Genomic DNA, 14,458 nt, shown 5'->3' on the forward strand with positions numbered 1-14,458 from the left:
CATCTCTCAGTTCTTGGTTGTGTAATGTCAATAAAGTAGAACACATGGACTTTTAGGCTGGACTGAATGTTATTGAAAGGACAGAATACTATCCAGATCTCTATACAAAAACACGATGGATAGGTCAAGATCTAAAATCTGAATCTGGGTCTAATTTTTCCCAAAGTTTTAGGGTGTTTGTATTCAGGGTGCGCCCAGCCTCCACTGAGCAAACTTTTTGGATGTGAGAGATGGATGACTTACAGCAAATCACCTCTGAAATATGTTTAAACATCAGCACAAGGACAGGACTGGAGTAATCCTGGTACTTATACCTGGTGGTATAAATGAATTTGAACCTAAGCACTGCATTTAACATGTGCACCCTTTCTAGCCATGCAGAAGAACTGTAAAAACCTTGCCAAATAAACATCACCCCATATTCAGCAACAGAGGTACTAATATCCACAAGGTTCAGAGTAGTAGCCGTGTTAGTCTATCAGCAAAAATGACGAGGAGTCCTTGTGGCACCTTAGAGGCTAACAAATTTATTTGGGCATAAGCTTTTGTGGGCTAGAACCCACTTCATCAGATGCATGGAGTGGAAAATACAGTAGCAGGTATAAATACACAGCACATGAAAAGATATTTATATCTGCTACTATATTTTCCACTCCATGCATCTGATGAAGTGGGTTCTAGCACATGAAAGCTTATGCCCAGATAAATTTGTTAGTCTCTAAGGTGCCACAAGGACTCCTTGTTGTTTTAATATCCACAAGGCTCACTGAGTTCAAACTGTTGGCTGAGTTTGCAAACTCTGCTAATTGAACCTAATTGAATTGAATAGTTGTAGTTTGCATACTGCAGAACTGTCTTGAGCGAGACACTCTCATAGCTCACCTAGAAATGCTGATGACTAGAGAGCGAGAGCTCCAGTTAGTTTCAGCAATGCACAGGTTATGTGTAATCCACCGGTGCATGTGTGTTACAGGTCCCCTCTGTGTTTGATCTTCAGAGAATACAAAACTGTTACAGCCCTAGTTCTTTAGATCAAGCTGTAGAAGCCAATGCTTTTATCTTTGGAGATTCCTTGTTCAGTTACTGATATGTCAGCCAAGATGGCAGATGTCACACATACAGAGTATAATGACTAGATATAGGGGAGATCATTCCTAATTAGACAAGTCCACCAGGCCGCCTCAGGGGCCAGACTGTGGTCCCAGAGTTTCAAAGTTTTGGCTCAAGCAAGGCGACATGGGGGCATCATTTGAGCTCCCTGCCTCAGGTGCCAAAATGTTGTGGGTGTGAAGTCCACCCTACAGCTGAGCCACCGAATGGCAGACAACACCAAGCACTGGAGTTTGCAGACCCTGCCTGAACTCCCAAGTGAAAATTCCAGTAGACTTCATTAGAATCCTTCAGTTGGGCTTTGATTTGCCCTGGTTTTTGGGGGTTTCAGCTGCAGAACTAGAAGCCGTAGGCAACACTAGATTTGTTGTTCGGTTCTAAAACCTACATGACCAACTGAAACTGTGAGAATGAGCTAAAAATGTATCTGGAACTTCCACAATGGAATAGGTTAGTGCAGTCCAGCCAGAACTAGTGGGAAGGGTTTTTTTTCCCATGAGTGAATTCTAGTGCCAGAGTTACACTCAAGTGGCAGTCTTGTTCTATTGAGTTCTGCCTGAATAACGACTCCAGGTTCAGGTCCTCTTTATTTTGCTCATATTAAAGAGGTTTTCATTTCAGCCTTTTGATGTTGTGGGAGGGGTCAGAATGATCCAGAAGAATTTCTCTATGCAGACCTTACTAGAGTTTACATCTGTCACTTTCAACAATTGTGTCTGAGGAGTACACTTGCCTTATCACAAACTATATCTCACCAGAGTGGAATGGACTGAACAAAATCCTCATATAATGCAGCAAGTGAAGTAACAGTCTGGCCCAATACCAAGCAAGTGTTGGAAGTAGCCCAGAAGCAACCCAGATTGTTAACATCAGGCAGGAGAGGAGATGATCTGCACCCAGGAGAACACAGTAATAAAAACAAGATGGAAAAGTATCCTTATCTGGTCGGGGATTGCAATTCTTACATCGTTTACCCCCACCGAAAACCACAGATTAGCCTTGATCCAAACTTCTCCAAGTTTGGAGGGACTGAGGTTCAGATCAAAGCATCTGGTTCAGGCTCACTCTACTAATTGTGGCCCAGCTCCAGGAAAGCATTTAAGCACATGCATAACTTTAGCACCTGAGCAGTCCCATTGATTTCAATTAGACTACTCACCTATTTAATATTATGTATGTGTTTGAGTTCTTTGTTGGATTATGGGCTCTCAAAATTTCTATGAAACCACAATTTTTCTTGCCAAGAGAAGTGAGTGATATATGTCAAGCACATGGACATAGGACTGGAAGGGAGCTCCTGGGTCATCAACTCCAGTCCCCTGCTATCACAGGCATATTACAGTTCATGCATTTGTCAAGTTCCATCTAAAACTAGTTAAGTTATTTGCCCCCACTCCTCTGATGCTTAGAAACCTTCTAATTTCCAGCCTCAGTTCATTCATGGCCAGTTTATTTCTCTTTGTGCTTGTGCCAGCATTATCCTTTTGCTTAAATAGTTCTTCTCCCTCTCTCATGTTTACCCCCTGTCCTTCCTCCTCGAAATGTATTGATAGGAAGTGAGCTGGAAAATAGACAAAGATGGGAACAGTGGAGTGAGGTTTTTGAGTATTAGGAGGAAGTCTGAAATAGACAAGAACCCAGTTAGGATTTCTGTGGATGTGGGAGGAGATAAACCACTGGATTTTAGCCAGTTGATGGTTGGAGAATTAGGTCTTAAGGAATCCATAAGAGGAAGTGGAGTATTTTATTCATATATTAGTGGTTTAGTTTAATGTTGTGACCAAAATCAGAAAATGTTTTACTTATCTTATAAAATGCACCCAGTTACCAAATCTTGGCTCACATGTATGTCATTTAATTTTTAAAAAATCAAAACACTATTTTATTAGTCAGCCCAAAAATATGAGGAGAAACATTCCGTCCAAAATATAAATACCAGCACCCTCCCTTTCCGTGATGAAAGTATGAGAAAAGACATGGGCCGAGCCCCACGCTCTAATAGCCAGCAATTAGGCTCTCTCAGATCAGTGCATGGAGCTAATTCCAGAGCTAGGGCTGTGCATGGAGAACACCTGGCTACCGCACTCAGATGCCCGCAGCTAGAGCCTGTTATATTTGTGCCCAAGTAGATTTCAGCTGCGGTGGTGGGAAAAACTATTTTCTGTATGGCCAGGACCCAGACTAGCTGACTGGCTTTATGGTTCAATTAAGAACTTACAGACTGGTAGATTTTTAAGGCCAGAAGGTACCCTTATGATCATCTAGTCTGACCTCCTGCATAACACAACCATAGAATTTTACCAAGTGGTTCCTGCATCAAGCCCATAACACATGGCTGAGCTAGAGCATATCACACAGAGACAGCTGATCTTGATTTGCTTGAATTGCACTCAGAAGAGATGAGGGAGCTTATGCGCTTCCTGGCAAAGCAGTATGTTTTGGATGATTATCCAAACTGAACCTCCAGCGGTTTTGCCATCACTAATTTAAATCCACCTAGTCGCACTAGTTGGTAACATGTTGCATTAGTCTCAGAGTCAGTTAATCAGAGGTAATGGCATAACCAATGGTGGTTGTGGCTTTTTTTAGTTCCATGACTGCACTGGGCAGCCTCCCCTAAGATTGGCTACGGTACTCATAAGGAGTACTGAGAGAACGGGGAGACTGTCAGACTCCTCCTATCTCTGGAAGTGATGCTGGATGTGTGACTGGGTAGTACTATCTGTTTTTAAAAACGAAAAAGCAATTTAAAATGATGTGCACGGTGCATTTGGACCATATCCAGCTTTGGAAGCATCTGCTGACTAGGCAGACTTTGATTTAACATGCCATCGGACAGAGCCCTCAGCTTGCCTGTAACCCGCGGGAAATGGCGCAGGCACCTTACAGGTATGATGTTCCATCCAACATGCTGAAAATCTGTCTTCCAATCGTCCCATTCATTTTATTTTTTCGTTGTGATGAGCAGTTAATCAGTGTCAATGGTAAGAAACAAGGATACACGCATAAACAACATAACAACAGTACCCACACATGAATATCACCAATACAATAGTAATAAAGATTTACATTAAATATGAATTGCTAAACACTTATTATAACTAAGATCACCGTGACATTGCAGAGCATCTGCACAATCAGTACAGCAGAGAGAACATTACGCCCCTTATTAGAGCCAGAGACTGCAAATGCCAGCCAGAAAATGGATCATTGCTGGTCTTCTGGTTTAATGCAGTTATTTCAGTCATGTAACTTATAACAAAGGGAAAGATAAAGTAACCCTTTGTTATCACTACAGCCTTCAAGGGAAACCACGTAGGTGCTGTCCATAGCTCCCATTTTACAGGCTACTGCTTAATAGTAGGTTATTTGAAACCAAGCAGGGATCTCATTCGGGAGGAAGACCAGTTTGGAAAACCTTAATTCTTAAAGAAATATCAAACTTTGCTTCAGGCCTTATTAATACTTGGAAAGGAGTTATACACGTGCACACGCTTCAGTGCCCTTCACAACACTGCCCCTCCCTCCTTCGGTTAGGGGATGTCTACACTGCACACTGCTTTCAGAGGCATGTAGAGTATGTACTTGTCTAGCCCCCCTAGCATGGGCATAAATAGCAGTGTAGCTGGTGAGGCGTGGCTTAGGCAAGTAGAGTAAAACCACACCTGAAGGGTCTGGGGATGTATGCTAGAACTTACTCACCCAAGCCTCCCCACCTACACTGCTTCCCCTCCACAGGAAAAGACTCCCACAGCAGGGGAAAGGCTCTGCCACCTCCCTGCTGCTGGAGCCCTTTCCTGCCGCAGGGAAAGACTCAGGCAGCTGCTGCAACCTTTCCGCATTGCCTCCCCTCCGCCAGAGCCTTTCACTGACATGGGCAGCTACCCACTGCAGTGTGGACACAGCCTGCTTTTCACTGTGGCATGTAGCTACATGTACACCGCACACTGCTGCCAGTGCTGTGTGGTGTAGACGTAGCCTTATTTTGTTGTCCCTTTCTGGAAGGGTGCAAAGCAATGCTACTTTTATTCTTCGAATCCAGAATGAGAACACACAACTAACCAAAACCACAGAGAGACACAGCACAGGCTGCTCACTAAAACAGAGAGGCACAACTCTCCCCAAGAAGCTGCTACTCTGAAACTCACCCTACTTTACTACAAGCTGGCTGCTTTCTAACTGACTCGTGCTTGCACTATCACAATCTTCCCTACAGAGCTCTCTAGCCTACAAGCAGAACCAAGAAATCCCTGAGCATTTAAGTCAGAGCAATACAATTTTAATACAGTTTTCCATATACCACATTCCCCACTCCCTGACACCTTCTCGGCTTCACCAGTGATATCATTCTTGTCTGCACCGTTGTCAGATTCTCACTGAAATGTCTCCATGCCTCCTGTGTTGTCCCTTAGGCACCGATCACCTTCCAGGCTTCTTCTCCTTCAAATGTCCAGTTAATGATGGCTGAGCTGAGAGGCGGAGAGTTGAATTTGTCTATTTAACAACAAAGCAAAGGTATATGTATTAAAATATTTATAAATTTGACTGCATCCCTCTGCCCCCACCTTTCATGTCGTTTGTCATCTTAGATTGTATATTCTTAGCACAATGGGGTCTTGAACTGATCCTGATTGAGACCTCTGGGCACTACTGAAATACACACACTCATTCAAGTGTGCGCATGCCCAAACTCAGTAACCACATGATCTTATAGCTGTCACCCCTGTCCTTCTTCATCCTTTGTCCCCTCTGTGTTTCACATGTGAGATAAGAGAACTCTAGAGGATGGAAATTCACAAGAATCCAAACAAACCTATTCATACACAAACCCCTAGGAACCAAAAGGCCAAGTTTTGCTCTGCTAAATGCTGAATTAACCCAATCAAAATGCTGCAGTGACCAAATGCCACCACTAGAGGCTGCTGTGAATCATGGCTATCTGAAAAGCGTTGTCATCACGGCCTGAAGGCAATAGGTGCAACCCATGCTAACAGTGGAATCCCCTATACAGCAGGTGCCTGTCTTCTCTCTTGTAGATGATTTCTGATGCATCTTCAGAGGTTAAGCTCTGGTATTTGGGTCTTCCTCCAAATCTTTTATTTTCCCCCCCCCCTTTATTTGCACCAAAATTTCCAATGAATAAGTGTTCAAAGGGATTCTGAAAGGTTTGTTTGCAGAATTAATGTGTGAATTTAGTGCTGGGGAAAGATGCCTAGCCTATACCTGATTAGGATCTTCACTGCAGAGTTAACCTGGGCTCTTATTTGAGTGTTGCCCATAACCTAGTCCTCTCTCAACACCACTGTCTACATACAAAAACCTCTCATTTGAGTTAAGTGGTGCCTTCAGCCCAGGGGAACTGACCCAGAGGTGTTGAAACCAGGTTTCACTTTCTCTGAGGCTGGTAACCCATCCATTTTGCAGTGAGGGTGCAGGCTAAGTCATTCAAGTGCTGATAGTCCTCCAATGCCTTCCCACAATTTCCCCTACTTGCCAAGAAAGACAGACTCACACTGCTTGCCCATGTTGACTCAGCCTTAACCTGAATGGGTCTCCACTATGCATAAGAGATTAGCTCAGTCTCCTGACCCATTCCATCTTCGGCCTCTCGGCTGAGCCTGCAAGCAAGGGGATTAGGTAATGTAGTGGTTTATGTTACATACGCACGTATTCCCAAATTTATAAGACCTAGCTTCACTTCACATCAGCAGGACCCCCTGGAATCCGGGATTCTGCCCTGCTGACAGCTAATAGTCTCCTTTCATTCAGTTCCTCCTTGCTAATCTCCCAATAGCCTGAATAAGTAGGAGGGTGGAGCTCCCCCATAGCCACAAATATTTAGGGTATATGGACACTGCAGTCACAGGGTTCTTCCACATATAAGATGGACATAAGCCAATTCTAGACCATGGGATCTGGGGCTAAGAGGATTCCAGACAAATGAGGTTCTGCGGCATCACTCTAAATCTTTTCAATGTGTTTCTGTGCATTTTGAACAGGTTAGAGTCAAATGCTTCAAAACTGAGGGACCAGATAGTTTGCTATTTGCACCTATAGCTCTGGCTTGTGGGTGGCACCTCATTTCTCTGTGCTCTTCTCATACTCCTCCTGAGAGTAGGAAATTGTCCAGGTCAGGAGTGAAGTCAGAGGACAGCTGTTTGCAGTGCCTCTAGGCATGTTGACACTGGGAGTAAATACAGGTGTTATACTGTGTGTCTATGGCTCGGCTATTTATGCCAGGTGGGGAGGGGGAAATACAATAAAGAGGATTCAGTGATAGGTGGATGTATGGGAGAGGGAAAGAAGAGCAGAAGGTTGTCTGGTGCTTCTCAGGGCCTGTCTACATTACAAAAATTAGCATGTTACTGTACTTGAGCTAGCTTAGTTTAAGTGGGAGCAACCACACTGCAGTTACACAGGGGGATTTGATTAGCAACACAGAGTGACTGGATTAGCAGAGTGATTGAATTAACTGCAGATTAGTGGTAACTCTGGCTGTTACCTCCCCACTGCTTTACAAACTCAAGAATCAACAGCATTTGAGCAGCAAGTGACTCATCCCCCCTGGCCCCAACAGGTCAGCTAGCCTGTGCTGAAAGCACTTCTTCATTTGGGCTGGAGATTTTTGGGTGTGGATGGAAGTTGAGTTGGGGGTAATGATGGAGTTATGACTCAAGATAACTGTGCTGTGAAGACACACCCTTTAGGGTTGCTCACCCACTGACTCTGCACACATTTAGGCTAAAAATCCTGGGCTTTTGCACCTTAATACCACACTATTTCCAAAGTAACACATTAACCTGAAAGCAAGACCTGAAAAATCCCTTGTGTACTAGAGCTGAGTGAATAGTTCAGCTGAATGATTTATTTGATACGAAATTCATGCAGTGTTGACTGGACATGAAGCTCTGTTTCTGTTCCCTGAGTGGTAAGTTTAACACTAAGAATCAGGTTGCTAGTGCAAATGTTTTCATTAATCAAGTGAATGTTAGGGGAAACTTTTCTGGGATCTACCCAGCTCTAAGATCCAGGCACAACTGTAATACTTGCAGTGAAACACGTAACCCCAAATAAAACGAAAACTTGGCTAGGGCTTTATTTTCAATTGGACAAACTGGGTGCAGCAGCTTGGGCCATGGGTGGAACACAGATTTGTTGGGTGTATGATTTGAACTATTTAACATCCGATCTGGGTTTCAGAAGAATAGCTATGTCATCTTGCTGTGAATAACACAGGGTTGTGTTTCATATTTCCATGGTAATTGGACAGGGTAAAACAGACAGATGTTATGAAGATTGCAAATCTCTAGCTTTTCGAAAATGATAAATGTGCCTATTAGGCAAACAGCAATTGAGAGGAGCAAATACAGATCTGAAGAGGTTTAAAGCTGGGTAGATTTTAGTTAATGTTTTTTAAAAAAAATATTGGAGGAGATGAGAAGTTTTAGGGAAAAGGCATCTGACTCACTATGTCTGCACTTTCCTTCCATGTACTTTAATCTCATCTGCTGCTTTCATTTCATACCTTAATCTCCTCTTCATCCAGAAACAAGTCTAGGTGTCTCTTAAATTCCATCATACTCTGTTTGTCTCCTGGTGCTATAGGTATTCCCTGCAGGCTACAGTGTGGCAAACCTTGTGAAAAAGAACATTTATGCTAAATACCAACCTCCGCTGCTATACCTGCTCATCACACATCCTTTCCACATGCTTTTGTGAACAAAAATGAGCTCCTATGAATGTTTGTGAGAATAAGAGGGAGCTACAAATACCATTCAAGTGAAGCTGTGTCTTCATTTGAAGGAGTGTCCAAACTTGTTGACTGAGAGACAGTTGATGGCGGGTTTTCTGTCAGGGAAAGAGCTTTGGTCATGTGATTGATCCTTACATTTTGTGGTGTTAGGTGAGAAGAAAGAGTGCTGCTGTTCTAGCCAATTATTTGTATTTCAGTAAAGCTTGAAAGCTGTAAGCGTAGAGCCCCTTTGTGCTAGGTGCGGTACGCTTCATCAGACACAGTTTCCTCCCCAAAGCCTTTACAATCTAAACAAAGAGTGGATGGGGAAACAGAGGCACAGAGATTAAGTGATTTGCCCAATGGCACACAGAAGCATTCGAGGGAAATCTATTCTAACTGGCCTCAAAACCTAGACAGTAGGTTTGAGGTACTGGGCCAGGCCCCTCTGTCCTTGAATTAACTTTTCCTTAGGAAACCAAACATAAAATCCAGATGGTGCCTGAAAAGGTAATAATTGGAGCTGGCAAAAAAAAAAATTCCAAAAATGTTGAATTTGTTTTCATACCACAGTTTTCAAAGAGGAACTGTTTTTTTCATATATTTGAAGTTTACGATCTTTTTGTTTTGAAAAATTTATGGGTTTTGTTCCCCCTCCCAACCCTTTCTATTTCCTCTTTTCCTCTACTCCCTCTTCTCCTCCATCTTCCATTTTGCCACTGCGGGGATGGGTTGGGGAGGGGAGGAAAATCTGGAAAATGAAAATTTTTCATTTTAAGGTTCCATTAAAAAATAGGTTATTCGAAAAAACCTGTAGGATGTTTGGTGAAATTTTGCTTTTAATAAATGCTTTTTTTTTTTAAATTAAACGATTTGATCAAAAATTTTCAACTGTCGCTCATAAAATTTTAACATATGGGATACCATTACAATTGTATGTCCAGTTATTTTTTAATTCCTTATGTATGCAAGCCTTTAGAGCTGTCACCTTTTCTAGTTCTGGAAATTTATTAGATCACCTCATAGTCACTGCTTTTCCAATGTGACTCAGTTTAACTCTTAACCTAGCTTTTGAGTTCAGGTGCTTTAGATAGCATGTAAAGATTTTTTGCATCTAAAAATATAATTTGATCAAATTAGTTTATTAGCCTGCAGGACATTCAAGCTAATTCAAAGCCAGAAATATACTTACTGAGCAGTTAGTTCATGCATATGGAGCTAATTTAAAAGCTATTAAAGTACCCAAAGTTTTTCCCTTAGAAACTGGATGAAACTGCACTTAATTTAATTTTCTCATTCTGAATAAGTGGCTAAATTATTTCTGTTCCATATTTATTAGTGAGGAAAGAAGGATGGAAAACTATTTTCCTTTTTTAAAAAAAAAGGGAGGGGGTGGGAGCAATAATAATAATTTGCATTTAATATATCACCTTTCCTCTGAGGATCTCAAAGACCTTTGCAAAGGTGGGTAAACTGGCGGTATACATGGAGGTTGGCATATGTACGCATCGTCCGTCACTGGCATTTATTTTCTATAACCACCATTGCAGCTGGTTCCTGCAGCTCTGAAAACCGATTGAAACTAGAGAAAATGTCATTTTTTCAGAGGGAAATTAAAAGTGAATTATGCTGTCATTGGCTAGCTTCTCTTTTCATTGGTTAAGGGTGACCTCCTTGAGCTGTGATGTTTTAGGAGCACTTTTCAAGGGCAGTCGCAGTAGACTGCTACTGTCGCTCCTTAAGCTGACCCTTATAAAAACAGCCACTAGGTGAGGAAGAAGGATAAATTGAACTTCTTAACTTTATCCCCAAACCCATAAAATAGGTATGGAGAAGAACCACAGGGGATTACACAGCAGATGCTGCTCTTCCCCCATAAAAATAAGGGTAAGAACACTTTGTACGTTCAAAGATACATCTAGTGATCATTTTTTGTTATCTAGGTCTATTTCTCAAGTCTTATCACCAGCCTCTCAAGTTTAGATCACCTTGGAAACAGCCCTCAAGCATCACAAACTCTCGGGGGGAGTTTTCACTACCCACCTCTTTAATCTTTCAGGCAGTCTCAGGAATGAGATCTGTCTCAAGCTGCCAACCTTTATTAAACAATTCTGGATGTTCCAGTTTAAATCTCCGTCATGCTTTCTGCTGCACCTTTCTCTTGGTGCGTCATCCCATTGCTTTGGCTTCCTGCTCTAAAATGAAATTGAGAGACAGCAACTTGAGCCAGATTTTTCAGAGGTGCAGAGCACCAGAGGTGCCCCTTGACTTCAGCTAGAGTGGGGTCTGCACAGCACTTCTGAAAATCAAGTCCTTAGTCCCTACCTCAATGATGCAGGGATTGTGTGTCCATGGGCTGCTTGTGCAGATGCCCTGTGGCCATCTCTTAAGGTTCTGCGGCATCTGGATGAATCTTTCTACATCACGGCACCTTCTCTCAGGGCTGTATCAGTCACCTGTGTCATCTACCTGCTTACACAGCATCTCCTTTTGCTCTGGTCATTCAGGAAATATGTGACAGACAAGGAAGAAGACAAAATATCAGGCCACAATTGAAACTAATCTCAAAAGATTAGGGTGAAAGCTCCCCTTTCTCCCTCAGCCCTTCAACTACCTGGCTGCTATTTGGGTCCAGGGCAGTAAGGCTACTCAATTTAACTGAGAGGGGAGGTGACACTAAGTCCAGAACCCCCAAGTCCTCTGTCAGGGATTTAGCCCATGTTGGAATCCCTTATGTACTCTTCTTAGGTAGGTGGGCAGGTATCCATAAGAACTGATTTAGTCTGTACGAGATTTAAGACAAACCTCACCTCAAAACAAGCTGAGCTGGGTTCAGTAGCCTCCTGGGTGCCATGTCTAGGTTTACTCAGGAGCTGGCTGACCCCTCTTGCTCAGTCTGTCTGCATTAGATATGGGTAACAAATTGTGATAAAGGGATTTCGGGGGTGGGGGGCGTGTAAAGTGTATTTGTCCTTTTCCTTTTAACTATCCAAACTGACTGGCCAGCCCTGGCAGGCTGTAGGGGAGATAACAAATCTAACTGGACATAAACCAGTCTTGTCTGGTGGGAAATCTCTTCTCCACCCCCTCAAACTGGCTAGATTCCTAGCATACCCAGGGATCCACTCAGTCAACCACACACGGCCAGGAGTGGGAAGCAGAGGTTCAACTGCAGAGACTGAATGGTATACCCAATCCCAAAAGGGGCTGTCCATCCAACCAGCTTCCAGGCCCTTCCCTCCCCAAACTAGCCCATTACAGCTTTAGGAGAGACGTAGACACACGCCGCAGCACACGCTCCTCATCCCTCAAGCACTTCCCTTATCCATCATGACCCAACCAAGGCTTTATCTGTTCCCTGCCAGTTGACCACAACCGCCTCTGCACTGGCGGGGAGAAGGAGGTATTTATTTGCTCCAGCATTTGTCTTAATAACTCTTATTAGTCTCCCTTTCCCTTCCCTCACTCTCCTAGGCCTGCCTCTCCTCTCTTTCAGACCAGCAACATAGTCCTGGTGCTATAATGAGAAAGGTGACCACACATAAAGAAACATCCTCCATCTGTCTCTTTCCCTCAGAGGCAGCCTTCCTTGCGCCGGGGGCGGGAATTGTGAATAGGCTCTTTCATTCCTTCCAACCTGCCTGAAGCCAGCTGCCAGTGGAGAGGGTGCATAAAAGATGCAAAAAATGAAGTTATTGAAACTTAGCAGAAATTTTAGCTTGTTTGAACTTGCCCCTCCCCGCCCCGCCCCCAATCACTATCAGAACAATGCGGAAAGAGTTTCTACCTGCATTCTCTTGCAATGGGGAAGAGTCGTATAAATCCTATTAAGGATGCTCACTGAACACCATGCTTGCCCCTTTTTTTTTTTTTAAACCGCCCTTCATGAAGTTAAAACCATACAGAACTGAAACACTGGACTGGCTCCTGTGTACTGTTTATCGTTCCGAGCATGTTAGCTTCGTTTACTGCACTGATGTTACTAAGTGAAAGTTTCATGGTCCTGCCTGATGTAAAATGACAAAGTGTAACACTTAAAGAAAATTATTCCCAGTTGCTCTCAAGCAGGTGAAACGAATCCAACCAAAACCCAAACCTGTATTGCCCGAGTTCTACCCCACCATAAAGCAATCAAATCACAGAGCATGCAAAGCTGAGTGACTTCCAACTGAGCTGATAACTGGGTGCATTATATTTAATTAAAAAAACAGCAAAGTTGGTTTAGGGTTCTGAGGAGCACTGAGTGGGAAAATTAAAAAGACTGATTTCAAAATGTGCTTCAAGATCCTCTGCCAACTCTAGATCTTATTCACGTTTCCACAAGCACTAGCCCTCCTTTAATTAAAAAGAAGGAACAAATTCCATCATTGTAAAATATTAGCAGACAGAATGAGGAGAAACATCTGTCCTGTATTAACTGAACTTGCTTTAGGATTTTATTGGCCTAAGATGCTCCCATTTTACAATTGAGGTTTTATTAATATTGAGAATGCAGCAAATTACACTTGAATTAATTTAAATTAATTTGAATATTTGCCACATCCACTCAAGACCAGCCGACTAACTGGATTTTAATAGTCATAGGGTGAAATCCTGACTCTAGTAAAGATTATAGGAGTTTTGCCATTGATTTTAATGGGGACAAGATTTCATCCTGGGTCTTCATCAACTCTTACCGAACTCAAGTGCAAAGCAAAAGGCATCGAGGCCCCAATCCTACCCCATTTCCATCGAAGGTGCAAGACTGGTCACCTAAATCAGTTGGGATGTAGGGATACATCTATTCCTGTCCATCCAAAGCTTCATCAGATTCACTGAACTCAAACCAACAATGTACAACTTCCCCACCATTGCTATAATGATGGAGATATCTTGGAGACCAAAAAAATCTGCATTCCACCTCCTCCTTCTGTAGTTAAAATAAATACAAATCTATGTGCTGTATCTAACTGTCCTACTAAGGATCACCTATAACCTTCCTAAAAAGCTGGATTTATCACCTGATGGAAGGTGAGAAGGTACCTATTCCCCTCCCAGAATTCAAGAGACAATCCATCTTAAGATGTTTGTTAATGCTGGTGGAAATACAAATACAGCAGTCACCAAAAAGCCATTCCTTTCCCCCCAAAACAGTCAATAATACTAGTGGTCTCAGATAATTGGTTCTAAAGACAAATGGCTCCTTTGTGAATAGAAACAGTGAGGGTTTGGAACAATGTATCAACTTCATAAAATGATCCACGGTCATTAGTAAAGATGCCAGAGCTAAACCTCTTTAACTAAGTGTCTGGGAAAGGATTTAAACTTCATGTAATACATAAAAAGCTTTTGCTCAAATAAATTGGTTAGTCTCTAAGGTGCCACAAGTACTCCTTTTCTTTTTGCGAATACAGACTAACACGGCTGTTACTCTGAAACATGTAATACTGTGTGTTTTCTATTAAAAAAAAAAACGCTTTGCTTGAATTCTTTATTTAACTCTGTCTCCTGATTTCCTTGTCAACTGCCTCGAACTGGCCTTTCATTTACACGCTGAGCTTACAAAAGGTCTGAATGTCAGGGTGTTTGAAATAAGTGAGTAGGTTAGGAAACCCTGACAGAGATATAGTAACTGTC

The 14,458-nt window shown here is 42.6% G+C and overlaps 1 long non-coding RNA gene across 1 annotated transcript; it reads left to right on the forward strand.

Moving 5' to 3' along the window:
- The first annotated feature begins 692 nt into the window (after positions 1 to 692).
- LOC119566972 lies at positions 693 to 14,198 on the forward strand. Its single transcript, XR_005226587.2, has 2 exons — positions 693 to 5,625; positions 8,716 to 14,198. It is a non-coding gene; the product is annotated as an uncharacterized LOC119566972 (long non-coding RNA).
- The last annotated feature ends 260 nt before the right edge of the window (positions 14,199 to 14,458 follow it).

This window comes from Chelonia mydas, chromosome 8, assembly GCF_015237465.2.
Source record: "Chelonia mydas isolate rCheMyd1 chromosome 8, rCheMyd1.pri.v2, whole genome shotgun sequence".
NCBI lineage: Eukaryota > Metazoa > Chordata > Testudines > Cheloniidae > Chelonia > Chelonia mydas.